Here is a 14,859-nt window from a genome sequence, read left to right on the forward strand (position 1 = left end):
CACAAAGCCATACATTCCATGGTACCAGGATATCTGAAAGACTACATCCTCCCATGTGAGGTGTCCAAAATTAGAGCTCCCCAGTGAAAGCCCTGAAGACCCCAAACTTCATGAGATAAAGGTGCTATGCGTATATAAGAAGGCTTTCTCTGTAGAAGCATCTCAATTCTTGAACTCCCTGCCAAAGGAAGTTAGGCTGGCTCCATCTGTTTTGAACTTCTGGCAGGAAGCCAAGACAGTGTTATTCTGCATGGCATTTGATGTTCAAAACTGCTCTGCTTTAATTGTTTGTTTTTAATGTTATATTTAGGGATTGTTTTAAAACTGATTTTAACAATTTTTAAAACGTATTTAATATGTTTTAAAAGTTTAGTACTGTTTTAAACACTTGTTTGTTGTGCATCATCTTAGGAACCCTTGCAGGATGGGAGGCAATATATAAATGCAATCAGTCAGTCAGGTAATCAATCAGTTCAATGCTTTCTTCTCAGATGAAAACTTTCTTACCTGTGCAAAAAAGGGAAAGGTGAGAGAACAGATGTTATGGACAGTAGGAAAACGTGTGGATGAGCAGAGTTTCTTCAGCCTTTCTTTTTCCCCTTTAAATTCCACTCATCCATCCTTTCACATAGGAATGGGAAATGGTCAGACCCATATTAGAAAAGATGCTGCTATCACAACTCTACTCTGCTGCTATAACTGGAGTTTCAGAAAACCAAACAGCACATTTTTTCTTTTTTCTCTCTCTCCAAAACCTACAGACACTGTGGACCTCAAGTTTGTGTCTGGCATTCCTTTCTAGAGATTATATCAGCATAGGAGAAATATAGTGTTTGGGAAACTCCAGAAGGAACAACTGAAATATAAAGTTTGGACCAGAATTTTCTTTTAATTTTGAAACTCACCTAAGTCTAAATACTATTCAAAGTTCAATAGCCATCCTTTTCCAGCCACCAATTTCTAGATTCTATTTTAAAACTAAAATAACTGCAGTGAGTTAAATGTGACCTCCAGGCAGAACAGTTTAATAAACCACCTCTTTCCTTTGTTAATCCTAATCAGAATTCAGATGCTCTGTTTACTGGTGACATAAGTCTTCATTTAAATACAAAGATAAAGAATGTTTGCAGCCTTTGTGTAGTAAGTCTGTGTCCCACATGACTTTCTGTTGTTTCATGAAGTTGACATATATTATTTAAAATGTTTATACCAACGTATAAAGGAAGAGGAGTGGGTGAACACATCTCAGATGAAATCGAGCTTGACAATATTACTTTTTGGACTACAACTCCCAGAATTCCCTGTACATACTGACTGGGATTCTAGGATTTGCAGTCCAAAAGCAATTCTTCCAAACTATTCCTGCAGGGTAAACATGTCTCCTCCCTATGCCTGTTCCTCAGCTAACATAGATACAAACAGCTCTTCAGTTTCTGTTTGCCTCTTTCTGTTGCTCTAGAAACTAAAAGAAATGTTTTGATATAAGCTCAGCAGAGAAAAGAGGATGGTATCTGTGTTCAGCAGGCCACAGATGTACTCCCATACTGAGGTTCTCATAGCCACAGGATTACAGAACTCCCCCAGTAAAGAACTTTATCTCAAGATGGCATGATTTCAGGGATTCAGCTTTCTCTGAAAACCTGCACTGCTAAGGCAACCAGAGCAACAAGTCACTACTCCTAGGTCTTGCCTAATTCACCCTAATTCATATTAAAATAGTAACTTAATGAGGGATACCTTTGATCATTTTGTGGCCTAACTGAAACTGCCAGCAGTTACAGTTAGGCCAAAGATACATTGGCTATAGTATCGATAGTTAGATAGTCTACTCTCTACAGTTAGACAGATCAGAAACCTTTTCTACTAGTTAATCTCAGTGTGGTGTAGTGATCTGAGTGTTGGTCTATGACTCTGGTGAATAGGGTTTGAATTTTCACTCAGCCACAAAGCCCACTGGATGACTTTGGGCAAGTCACATACTCACAGCCTCAGAGGATGGCAATGACAAACCTCTTCTTAAGAAGCTTGCCAAGAAAACCCTGTGGTAGCCAGAAGCCAGAAACAACTTGAAGGCACACAACAACAACAACAACAACAACAGAGATCTGGTCACATAGCCATCTTCCAATAGAACAGCTCTGCTGGCTAAGATCTGCCAACAGGAGAGCCATGAAGGGAGGCAGAAGGGAGACAAGTGAAAAAGGACCTGCACTATGCCCAATCCAACCCTCCTCCTGTCCAGGGACACAGTCAGCACAAAGCTAGGTCTGGGAGAGCTTAGTCTAACATCCCAAGTTGGAGAGAAATTTGGATTCACTACAGTTTCAACAGGCCTTGTGTTCTATGGCACGGTACAGACCGCTCCTTTGAGGTGGCCTGCACCCGCCCCTTTTCGCTGCGGATTAGGGCCAGGGCATCCTCACTGGCAGTTCTGCGGTCCCAATCCAGAGTTTTTCCAGGCACACAGCATACACTGTAGACCAGATCTCTGTAATATCCATATCAAGTGTTTGAAACTAAAATAAGAACTGTTGTAATGTGGCAAAACTTTGTTTTGAAACTTATCTTCTTGTCTCTTTCAGGTAAAAGAAACAAGAAATCTTTTCAGTCTATCTAATTGACTTTGGATCTATGTAGAAAACAACACTCCATACACCTATGAAATGTCAGTGTTCAGGCTCATTCTGTTTCTGAAGTCTCCCACATATATTCCCAGCTGTTTTGGCTTACCATATCACATGTGCCTTAATCAGCAAACACACCAGCTTGAGCTAAATTGTTGCCACGTTGTAATATTTTAGACAAAGAAGCTCTTGTTCAAGGACAGAACTTTCTACACTTTAAACTTTAAAGAAAACAAAATCAAATGCAACTCAGAACCTACTTTTTCAACTGTAACTAAGCTAATAAGGAAAAGAATGTAGAAGGCACCAGCTACACAGTACTGCCTAACTTACAAGTATGACTGTTTAACCTCAGAAGACTGAGTATGGGAAACTTTTTCAAAGCAAGAACTTTGGTAATATGGGGCTCTCTGGCGGTAAAATTCTCCAAAAGTGTCAGAGTACTAAACCAAATGCCAAGGGTGAATAGAAAGCATTTGGAATTAATATTAGTTTTGAAAGATTTTAAATCCAATAAATATATGTTGAAGAGGACCAAAGGACATATGATTATCAAGACCTCTTTGTATTTATAGTACGTGTTTTAAAAAACTTGCATGGCTGGGATCCACATTGACAGAGTCAACTTTAGTGCTAACCAACATATGCCAACAGATATGGAAAATAAAACGATGGCCAACAGATTGGAAACGATCAATACACAATCCCATCCACACACAAAAAAAGTAACACAAAAACTACAGCAGCTATAAGACCATAGCTCTAATCTCTCATGCAAGCAAATGTATGCTCAAAATTCTGCAACATAGACTCTATACATCCATGGAGCGAGAAAAATCAGAGGCCCAACTGAGGTTCAGGAAAGGAATAGGTACTATGGACCACATTACAAACATGAGGACTAATAAAGTACATCAGGGAATTCCAAAAGAAAATCAGCATGTGCTTTATAAACTATAGCAAGGCCTTTGTCTGCATAGATAATAAACAGCTGTGGAATGCCCTTAAAGACATGGGAATGCCAAAACATCTGATAGTCCTGATGAAGAATCTGTATTCAGGACAAGAGGCTGCTGTCAGAACAGAATGGTTCCCAATTGACAAGGCTGTATCTTATCACCCTACCTATTCAACATATATGCAAAACATATTGTAAGGAAATCAGGCTTAGACACAGAAGGAGAAAGAGTGAAAACAGGAGAAAGGAATATCAACAATCTAAGATATGCAGGTGACACCATAGTACTAGCAGAAAACCTCACAGACCTAGAACAACTACTAAGGATGATCAAGGGAGAAAGTGCAAAAGCAGGCTTACTAGTGATCATAAAAATCATGACCATGAAGAACCAACACGAAATTGACCTAGACAATGAGGAAACAGAAAAAGTAAAAGAATTCTCATATCTGGGATCAGACATTGATAGCAATGAGAATAGCAATCAGGAAATCAGAAGAAAATTAAGAATGGGGAGAGTGGCTGTGAAAGAATTAGAAGAGATCCTAAAATACAAAGATAGGAAACTGAGCACAAAAGTTAGAATCATACAAGCCATTGTATTCCCTATTACCATGTATGGATGTGAGAGCTGGACAGTTAAGAAAGATGATAGGAAGAAAATCAATTCATTTGAGATGAGGGTGCAAGTGGTGGGATTATTAGGTGGAAGTGACCATGTTCTCCTGGTGTTTGTTATACAATGGAAAGGAGAAGCCAGGCATAGTCAAACATGCATTCTAGACTTTAGGAGAGCGGATTTCAGTATACTTTGGCCTGTTACAGACTGCCAAAATAAAGCTGCTTCGGGTCTCTTTGGAGGTATGCTGTTTAAATGATGCATGGGTCCTAAGAGTCCAGAAGTCGCGCCAAAGCCACACTCCATTGCTAAGCACTGGAGTGCAGCTTTTGGTGCAGCTTCCGGATTCTTAGGATGCATGCATCATTTAAATAACATACCTCCAAAGAGAACCGAAGCAGCTTTATTTTGGCAGTCTGTAACAGGCCTTAGAGAAGTATTGAGGGTGATCCCGTGGTCAGAAATACTAAAGGGGAAGGGAGTTCAGGCTGGATGGGAGTTTCTCAAAAGAGAGATACTGAAGGCACAATTTCAAACCGTTCCAGTGAGAAAGAAAAACGGGAGGTGTCTCAAGAAACCAGGATGGATGACTAAGGAACTTTCAACTGAGCTAAGTTTGAAACGGAACATGTATAAGAAATGGAAAAAGGGGGAAATCACAAAAAAGGAATTCAAAGAAATAACAGGCATGTGTAGGGATAAAGTCAGAAAAGCTAAAGTGCAGAATGAACTCAGGCTTGCTAGAGAGGTTAAGAACAATAAAAAGGGCTTTTTTGGATATGTCCGCAGCAAAAGGAAGAAGAAGGAAATGATAGGGCCACTCCGTGGAGAAGATGGAAAATGCTAACAGAAGACAGAGAAAAGGCAGAATTACTCAACACCTTCTTTGCCTCAGTCTTCTCAGAAAAGGCAAAGGGTGCTCAACCTGAGGATAATGGAGCAGAGGACAGAATAGAGGAATTTCAGCTCAGAATAAGTAAAGAGATAGTAGAGGAATACCTTGTTAATCTAAATGAATTGAAGTCTCCAGGACCAGATGAACTACATCCAAGGGTATTAAAAGAACTGGCAAATGCAATATCGGAGCCATTGGCAATCATATTTGAAAACTCCAGGAAAACAGGAGAAATCCCAGCAGACTGGAGGAGGGCAAACGTTGTCCCCATCTTCAAAAAGGGGAAGAAAGAGGATCCCAACAATTATCGTCCAGTTAGTCTGATATCAATACCAGGAAAGATTCTGGAGCAGATCATTAAACAGAGAGTCTGTGAACGTCTAGAAGGCAATGCCATAATCACAAAAAGTTAACACAGGTTTCAGAGAAACAAGTCATGCCAGACAAATCTGATCTCTTTCATTGATAAAATTACCAGCTTGGTAGATGAAGGGAATGCTGTGGATATAGTATATCTTGATTTCAGTAAGGCCTTTGACAAGGTTTCCCATGACATTCTTGCATACAAGCTTGTAAAATGTGGGCTAGACAAAGTAACTGTTAAATGGATCCGTAATTGGTTGACCGGCCGAACCCAAAGGGTGCTCAACAATGGCTCCTTTTCATCCTGGAGAGAAGTGACCAGTGGGGTCCCACAGGGCTCTGTCCTGGGCCCAGTGCTATTCAACATCTTTATCAATGACCTGGATGACAGAATTGGGAGCATACTTATCAAATTTGCAGATGACACCAAATTAGGAGGAATAGCTAATACTCCAGAGGACAGGATCAAAATTCAAAATGATCTGAATAGACTAGAAAGCTGGGCCAAATCTAACAAAATGAAATTCAACACAGAGAAATGTAAGGTACTGCACTTAGGGCGAAAAAATGAAATGCACAGATATAGGATGGGAGACACATTGCTGAATGAAAGTACATATGAAAGGGATCTAGGAGTCCAAGTAGATGATAAGTTGAACATGAGTGAACAGTGTGATGCGGCAGCTAAAAAGGCCAATGCAATTTTAGGCTGCATCAATAAAAGTATAGTGTCTAGATCAAGAGAAGTAATTGTGCCATTGTATTCTGCTCTGGTCAGGCCCCACCTGGAATATTGTGTCCAGTTCTGGGCACCACAATTCAAAAAGGACATTGAGAAACTGGAGCGTGTCCAAAGGAGGGCGACTAAAATGGTGAAAGGTCTGGAAACCTTGCCCTATGAGGAGCGACTCAGAGAGCTGAGGATGTTTAGCCTGGAGAAGAGAAGGTTAAGAGGTGATATGATAGCCCTGTTTAAATATGTGAAAGGATGTCATATTGAGGAGGGAGCAAGCTTGTTTTCTGCTGCTCCAGAGAACAGGACCCGAAACAATGGATGCAAGCTACAGGAAAAGAGATTCCACTTCAACATTAGGAAGAACCTCCTGACAGTAAGGGCTGTTCGACAGTGGAACACACTCCCTCGGAGTGTAGTGGAGTCTTCTTCCTTGGAGGTCTTTAAACAGAGGCTGGATGGCCACCTGTTGGGGATGCTTTGATTTGGATTTCCTGCATGGCAGGGAGTTGGACTGGATGGCCCTTGCGGTCTCTTCCAACTCTATGATTCTATGATTCTATGATTCTAGGTGCTGGAGAAGAGAACGGAGGGTTCCATGGATAGCCAAAAAGACAAACAAATGAGTCCCAGAACAGATCAGGCCAAAAATCTCCATGATAAAACAGTCTGTTGTACTTTGGAGACATCATGACAACGTGCAGATCATTGGAAAAAACAATAATGCTAGGAAAGGTAAAAGGAAGTAGAAAGAGAGGAAGGTCACATGCTAGATGGATGGACTCTATTAAAGATATCAAAAGTATGAGTTTGTGGGAACTGGGCAGAGCAGTGGAAAATGAGGGTCTTGGATATGTCTCATCCACAGGGTTACCATGGATTAAGGTTGACTCAAGGGCAGTTAACAATAACAACAAAAATGGCTGAGATGAGCATAAAAATTTTGAGTTCACAGTCGGGGTGAATGGGGAATGTAGCTGTTTCTTGGCACCAGTGACAGAAAATTTTTTCCTCAATGTAAATGCCTGTTTCAGAAAAGGAATTTCTGTTAGAACCAAAGGAAGGGGAAAAGGGGTTAAGTTATTCTCCACACTTACTCTGATCCCAGTAATTATCAGGCCCTCCAGCTGGTGCTATTTGCATATTTAAAAACTTGTACATTAAATGCAAAGACAGCTTTAATACCTTCTGTAGTTTTACTGTGAATTATAGTCATAGGCAGCAAAATGGGGAGTGGTAAAGTGTGGCCTTGGGACTGTTTTTGTGGTTTCTGACCCCTTCACACCAAAGAAAAGGGATAAATTGCCTCTCCTGAAAGCTCACAAGAAAGGCAATGTACCTTTTAAACTCATTATAAAATTTCAAAACTAGAAATGGACTCCTGACTGCCAGGAGGCTCCTCCCTCCAACTTTTGGGAGAGTGGTTTACAGAATGTTCTTGGGCAATGAAATTTCCTCCCACGTGTACTACAATTGCCCATCCTGGCTGTATATATTTCAGGTAATAGGGCTCAAAAAAATTACTTGCTTTTGGGTCTTGGAAAACTAATGTGTTCAAGGTTTGCTGATAAATGATGACTCAGTTCAGACTGTGTATAAAATGGCTTCTTTGTGTTCAGTTTCAGTGCACTGCCTGAGTCATTTTAAGAAAGATATATCCTGGACGAGGCTAATCAGGTGTATAGACAGGATTTGTATCTGACATGATACTCTGTCATCCACTTTTCTTTCTTGGGAATTTCCTTTCTGATTAAGGTTTGTAGTTGCAATGTGCTCTTAGGCTTATTTGTCATCTCTCTGCTTTTAATCAGAGTAGATGATGAATTTCCATTTTGTATTAACCATGCCTAATAACTGAATAACCCTATTTCACAATACATTTCTGAAACACACATTCTGTTATTACAAGACAATATATACCAAAATATGGATAAGTGGCTCAGTCCAATGGGCTGTGTAACATGCTATCTGTTCAATCTCACTTTAGTTGGCTTGCACAAGAGAAGATCCTATGAGGATGGTACTTCAGCATCATTGGAAGTAATTACAGCTCTCAATATCTTTAAAATAAATCAACATGTTAACACAAAAACACATAGCACTAAAATGCAATAAGAAATACAAGCACTTTTGCAAATGCATTTTATTCTGCGAAATTCTTATTTTGACATTTTATCTATGGCTGCATCCTCACTGCAGAAGTAATCTGGTTTGGCACCACTTGAACTGCCACGGGTCATGGCTATGTAATTCTGGGAACTGTAGTTTGTTGTGAGCTCTGGTGCCACAACAAACTGATGTTTTCAGAATTCCATAGCATTGAACTACGTCAGCTGAAGTGATATCAAACTGGATTATTTTGGTTGTGCGGAAGCGGCCTTTGCCTGCCTCTGCACTACAGAAACAATCCAATTTGACACCATTTTATCTGCCATGGCTCTATGCTATGGAATCCTGAGATCTGTAGTTTGTTGTAGCACCAGAGCTCTCTGATAAAGAAGGATAAATGTGTCACAAAACTACTCTTCTCATAATTCGATAGCTTTGAGTCCTGACCATTAAAGTGGTGCCAAAACGGATTACCTCTGCAATGTGGATGTAGCCTTTATCATATTCATTATCTTCCTGATTTATATTCCACTATTCAAACAGATGATCAGGAGGGCTTGGAAGAAAAACAAAGAAGAGACATGAACTTGTTGTCTAAATATTAAATCTTGTTGATTTCAAGTTTCTGCACAAACGGTATTGAAACAGCAATTGTGATTAATTGCTATTGGTTACCCTGATTGCAGAATGAAACAGTGTAAGGAAATTAATTGAATGAATTAAGAGAAGTGAGAAAAAAACAAAAAGAACATGCCAACCTCTCAAACCAGTCAAGATTCAAAGTCCTGCTGGTGCACTGTGTCTGTGTAACTGTGCTAGTATAGGCAGTGGCCATAGTTACACAACAAAGTGCTGCAGCTAGGAAGAAAGGATAGAAGAAGAAATAGTTTCTTCGAAGTCAGGAGATTTGGGGCACAATCTTACATGTAGCAGACAGATACTACACCTATGCAGTTACACATGTTTCCCACTATTGGTAAGAAGCCTTAAAGCACCCAACCTGAACTGCCATGGCTGTGTACTGGCTGGGGTTGGGGAGCTAACCAGGCAGCACCTTTCTACTGTTTAGAGTCAGGAGACAAGAGCTCAGGTCATTTCCCTGTAACCTCGGTGACTTAGGGGAGAAGCAAAAGGACAAGGAAAGCTCTATGGTGTTCATACCACACTCCCTAGCGATATCCTGGATACATAGACATCAATATGGTCATCCAGAGGACAGATTTTATCTATTTCCTCTGTGATAATTACCTTTTTAAAAAAGTAATCCTGTACATTTTCCTCAACTGTTCTGAATAATGAATCACAATTCCCCTATTGTTATAATTTGGAATAGCACTTTGGTCTTAATGAAGCCAAGCTAAGCAAAACCAATATTTTAATTTCCAGTCTAAGCATTTTAATCCACTTAACTTGCTTTTCTCACTCTCTTCTTTTCAAATAAATAGTACCTTGGACCTTGACTATTAGGTTAGTCTGATCCTACATTCTCAATGTTAAATGTCAGTTTGCGAGTCTGAACAAATTTGTATTACGTTCTAACAAGAGAAGTGCTTTTCATATTGTCCAAGTAAGTTTCCATTTGAAAGAGACCTTTAGTCTCAGGTGATTCACTTTGTTTTCTGTTAATGTAGCTAAGTTAACAATAACATTTACTTAAGTCTGCAGGTTTCAAATGCATTACTCACCTTCAGGGTAAAATATGTGCAACAAAAACAGCTGGCAAACACTCCAAGGTCCTAGCTGGCTTTCCTTCAAAAGACAGTGAGGGAGCATTTTCCATCCTTAGCTAAGAGCTCTGTACTGCATAGAGCTTAAGAGGCAAGTACTCTGCCATGTGTCATTCAGGAATGTGACTGTACTAAAGCAGCAACCTGGAGGCTTAGCACTTTGCCAAAAGACTATCCACAAAGTAAATTAATGAGCTGTTGCACAAACCAGTGTGCTCTTTGGGCTGCTGTAATGAAGCTTAACTTTTTTGTTTCATTTCCTAAAGGCTTTCCTGGGACAAAAGGTCTTCAGTAACAGGGGGGAAATTAAAGACGTGTATTACATTGATAACTTAAAACAAATGAAGCTACAAAAAAGAAAGAAAGAAAAGCAAATCTCTTTTCCATCTAAATCAAGGAACCGATTGAAGACCTACTTCTCTGTGTCTGATTCTAGTAATGGAATAGATAGGGACAAACAGATTGGAGCTTAACCCAGAAAAAGGCAAAGGCAGTGTTGATTGGCTGCAAGTCAGCTCAGGGAACAGGAATCCACCCTGTATTAGAGTTACACTTCTCTTAAAGACTCAGGTTCACATGTCTTTCATGTCTGAATGTGCATATCCAGCTTTCGGCAGCAGGAAGAAGGACCAGCTATGACTAATTTATCAACTGTTAGAATTTAGTCAAAATTCCACATCCAAGGAGAAGTGGACACTATTGACATCTTTGTTTCCTATGGTGAATGGAGTTTCCTCTTCAGGCCACTAGAACTGAACCTGAACTCAACCAAAGCTGCAGTCAGTCTTTTTCATGAGTAATATAGTTTCTGTAGGAATCAGTGATGATGGAGTAGAATAAGGAGGGAAGAATGGGAGTGAGTGACTGAACAGGTCTACGTTCTAGCCCTTGGGTATATTTTACCACTGCCTTACCTATCACTGTGATTTGGGGACATACAGTGAATGTAGGGTTGCTATCACCACACTGTTTTTTAAAAACCTTAAAATGTTGGAAGGTATCATAACTTCACAGCTTTTGCACTTATCCTTCTGAGTCTTTGACTTTGGCTTAAAAGGAGTCCTGGTGGCACAGTGATTAAATGCTGACAGTGCAGCCACAATGTTGTGAGTTCAATCCCAGAGGGCTCCAGGCTGACTTAGCCTTCCATCCTTTCGTAGATCAGTAAAATGAGTATCCACCTTGTTGGGGGTAGTTGCCTTACAGGTTGTGAACTGCTTAAAGGGTGTCTAGTTCAATATGAAGGAGTATAGAAATGTAAATGCTATTTGAAGCTTTCTGGCCTGGGGATGCTGTATGATGTGTGCTTCTCCATAAAAATGAGAACTGGGAATGGGAGGTGAATCACTCCCCATGTCCTAAATCTGTGGGAACCGCATCTGAATTGACCATTTATTATTATGAGCCTTTGAATGTTAAGTGGACCCACATTTCTGTTGACTGTCATTTTCATAGTAATGGTCTGCAAGGAACATAATGAGATTAAGCACACCTAGTTGAATTCTTTCTGCTTGAAAGGATACTCGTGCACACAACCTCCAATAACAGTTGGTCTGAAATCTGGCAGCAATAGGCTTTATTACAGGGCTGTAAAGCATGCAAATGTCATTTTATTGTGACAAAGAGAACAATCATTACAGCTGGTTTTTAATTTTTTCATGACAGTCAATGGGAGGCATAAACCTTCAGATGTCTGAATGTGGGCCCAAGTTAGTGTTCCAGCTCTGAATTGGTCCAAGCAGATGTTGAACATTTTTTGAAGGGTTATGTCAGAGTCCAAAACAAATCTTGGGGTATCTGCACATTTCTACTAATTGTACCTTTCCTGGAGGTGTCAGATCTTGTCTAGGTGACAGTTGCAATACATTTGGAGGCCTATAATGCACATTACTTGACATTGTCTTCAAAACGTGTTCAAAATCTATCATTCTGTTTCAAAGTCAAAGGAAGTCAATGCTGGTTTTGACTTGAAAAGGCCTGCATGACTTGGGAGCAGGTTATCTAAAAGACTACATTGTCCCTGCTGAGCTTCTGTCTCATCATGATAAGAAGCACATTTGGTTTTCTCAGTGGCTGCTCCCAGCTTATAGAACTTGCTACCATCTTATGGACTAGCACCATCATTGTTATCTTTCTGTCATGTAGTGCAGATATTTTTATTCTAACAGACGTTTGAGTTTTTAACTTGATTTGTTTGTTAAAGAAGGTTGAATATTTCATCCAAGCTGAAACTCACATATATTATGCAAATTACGATTTGTGAAACTCTCAGCAGCAATGATAAATTCCATAATTTTGTGCTGGACCATCACTTGAGAGACACCATCCTAATCATTTAGTTACAGGCCAGTGTGGTAAGGCTTAGTATTTGACTCTAAGAAAACCAGTCAAGCACTTATAAAGAAGTGTGGCCTTAGAAAACAAGCAAAACTGTAAAGTAAACGAGTGTAGGCATGTTACAACAAAGAAACTGTCTTGAGGAAATATCCAGAACAAAGCCTAATTGCTGATATGATCAGCTTTAGTGGTCAGAAAAACTGGAGTCTAGTTCAGATACTCTCCAACTGCCCCAGGTTGGCACAGACAGTCATGGTTAATCCTCTGCCATCCCAGTTTTAAAGCTCCTTTTAAAATGACCTAGTTTTTTCTTTCCTCCTCACATTTTCTTCCTTTGTCCTCAGCTTACTTCCACTGCTGCAATTTGAGTTCAAAGTGCAAAAGTAGTTTGCAATCAATTGAATCAACAGTGGGGAGAAAGAGGAAAGGGCAGGCTGAGACAAAAGCAAAGTGCCACAGCATTTCCTAATCTCTGTATTCTTCCCCATTCATAACTTTTCCCATCTTGACTACTTTCTGATGTTGCTAGGACACGTGTCCCAGTTTTCATCTGAGAAATGTTGGTAAGTTATGGGTTCATATAACTGTATAAGATGTTGGCCCTGTACTATCAGTGTTGGTCAATCCAGTAACCCATTGCCAACAATGACTGGCATTAGCTCTCTGGGATCTCAAAGCAGGATTCTTTCCTGGCAAGGCTAACTATTAATTAATTAATTAATTATCACACTTTTCTCCTGATGCAGAGCCCAAATGCTCTACCACTAAGCTGCAAAATCATAGCGTACAAATCCAAAAAACTAAACTAAAAACATGCTTTTTTAAAAATTAAACCACCTTGAATCCCTTGAGAGAAAGGTGGGATATAAATTAAACAAATAAAAAACATGTCATCTTCCAGCCTATGAGGGAGTTGACCAGGCAGGCCCAGCTCCATCAGGGCTACCCTGGAAGAAGAGACTCCTTCCTCCATAACTGTCATCTTCTGGCCTAGAGGTAATTGACCAGGCAGGCCCAGCTCCATCAGGGCTAGCCTGGAAGAAGAGACTCCTCCCTCCATAACTTTCATCTTCCAGCCTGTGATCAGGCAGGCCCAGCTCCATTAGGGCTTGCCTGAAGAAGAAGAGCCCTCCCTCCAGTCCATCTGCCTTGGTCCAGGCCTCAGAGGGAGAGAAGAATGCTGGACCTGATCCCCTCTCCCCTCACCATTCCCTTCTCCTTTTGTGTCATGTCTTTTTAGATTGTAAGCCTGAGGGCAGGGAACCGTCTATTATCCCCTCTGTTGTAAGCTGCCTGGATTCCCAGTGATTGGACGGCATATAAATAAATGCCATTATTATTATTATTATGAGAGCATTTCTCAGCTTACACAGGAGACCTGACTAATTCAAAAGCAACTTGAGACTCTTTTCCACTACTGAACATTCAACCCAGTCTTTCACAAAGACAAGATGTTGATTCCTGGGGGCACTCAATTTCTGTGCTCTGCCCTTTACCAGTTTTGCCCTGTTCACCCCTGAAAGACTTCAGGCTTAACTCTGTTTGAATACAACAAAGTAAAGAATAATATCTCTGTAGCTAACAGCAAGCATGGCCAGCAACAAAGCTATCCTAGAAGCATTATTTTATTTACTCTGTTTTTACAGGAAACACTTTCTGTCCATCTTGCCATGCTAATTCTACAAATGCAAAGGAATTTACTGAGATAGAAGGAAGCCCCCCTCTCCAACTGCCACAAAGGACTGACCAATATTCTTTGTAAGTTGAATTTAACAGCTTTTATTACAGAAAATTACAGGGATTCCAAACAGTGGTGAAATAAAAATCTGCAATGATTTGAATGTTCCAGATTCAAAGACAGAAAAGCTGAGTTTTGCATAGTTTAGACAACAGTAACAGATTTTTTGTAGGTTTTTCAGGCTATGTGGCCATGTTCTAGAGAAGTTTATTCCTGAAGTTTCGCCAGCATCTGTGGCTGGCATCTTCAGAGAATGCCAGCCACAGATGCTGGTGAAACGTCAGGAATAAACTTCTCTAGAACATGGCCACATAGCCTGAAAAACCCACAAATAAACTATGGATGCCGGCCATGAAAGTCTTTGATTTCACAATAGTAACAGTATCCAGCTGCATATTTGTGCTGTAAAATCTTTAGGCAAAACAGAACTTTGCATTATAAAAAATGAACTTCTTTTTAATCTGAAATCATCTGCTTTTATTGTCACAGAATATAATATAAATCACCAAAAGAAAATTTTCTACAATTTTCTGCAAGATGTCACAAAAAGCAAAAGCACAAAGAGAAACTTTCAAGTATTCTAAAACAACCATTATGTAACTTTTTGAGTATCAAAATAATTAATAGAATAATTCTATTTTATTCGTCCAGGCTGCATACTCATATCTAAAGCTAGAAATTTCATAATTAGAAACAAAACACTGGGTAAATCTGAAAAACAGATGTTACTCCAAAATTTTATGTGCATAAATAAAA

At 39.9% G+C, this 14,859-nt stretch overlaps 1 long non-coding RNA gene across 1 annotated transcript; it reads right to left on the reverse strand.

Moving 5' to 3' along the window:
- Positions 1 to 267: 267 nt before the first annotated feature.
- Positions 268 to 10,127, reverse strand: LOC121917220. Its single transcript, XR_006100984.1, has 3 exons — positions 9,987 to 10,127; positions 8,113 to 8,252; positions 268 to 507 (listed from the first exon to the last, which is right to left on the reverse strand). It is a non-coding gene; the product is annotated as an uncharacterized LOC121917220 (long non-coding RNA).
- Between the last annotated feature and the right edge of the window lie 4,732 nt (positions 10,128 to 14,859).

The sequence above is a fragment of the Sceloporus undulatus genome, unplaced genomic scaffold (genome assembly GCF_019175285.1).
Source record: "Sceloporus undulatus isolate JIND9_A2432 ecotype Alabama unplaced genomic scaffold, SceUnd_v1.1 scaffold_13, whole genome shotgun sequence".
In the NCBI taxonomy this organism is placed as follows: Eukaryota; Metazoa; Chordata; class Lepidosauria; order Squamata; family Phrynosomatidae; genus Sceloporus; species Sceloporus undulatus.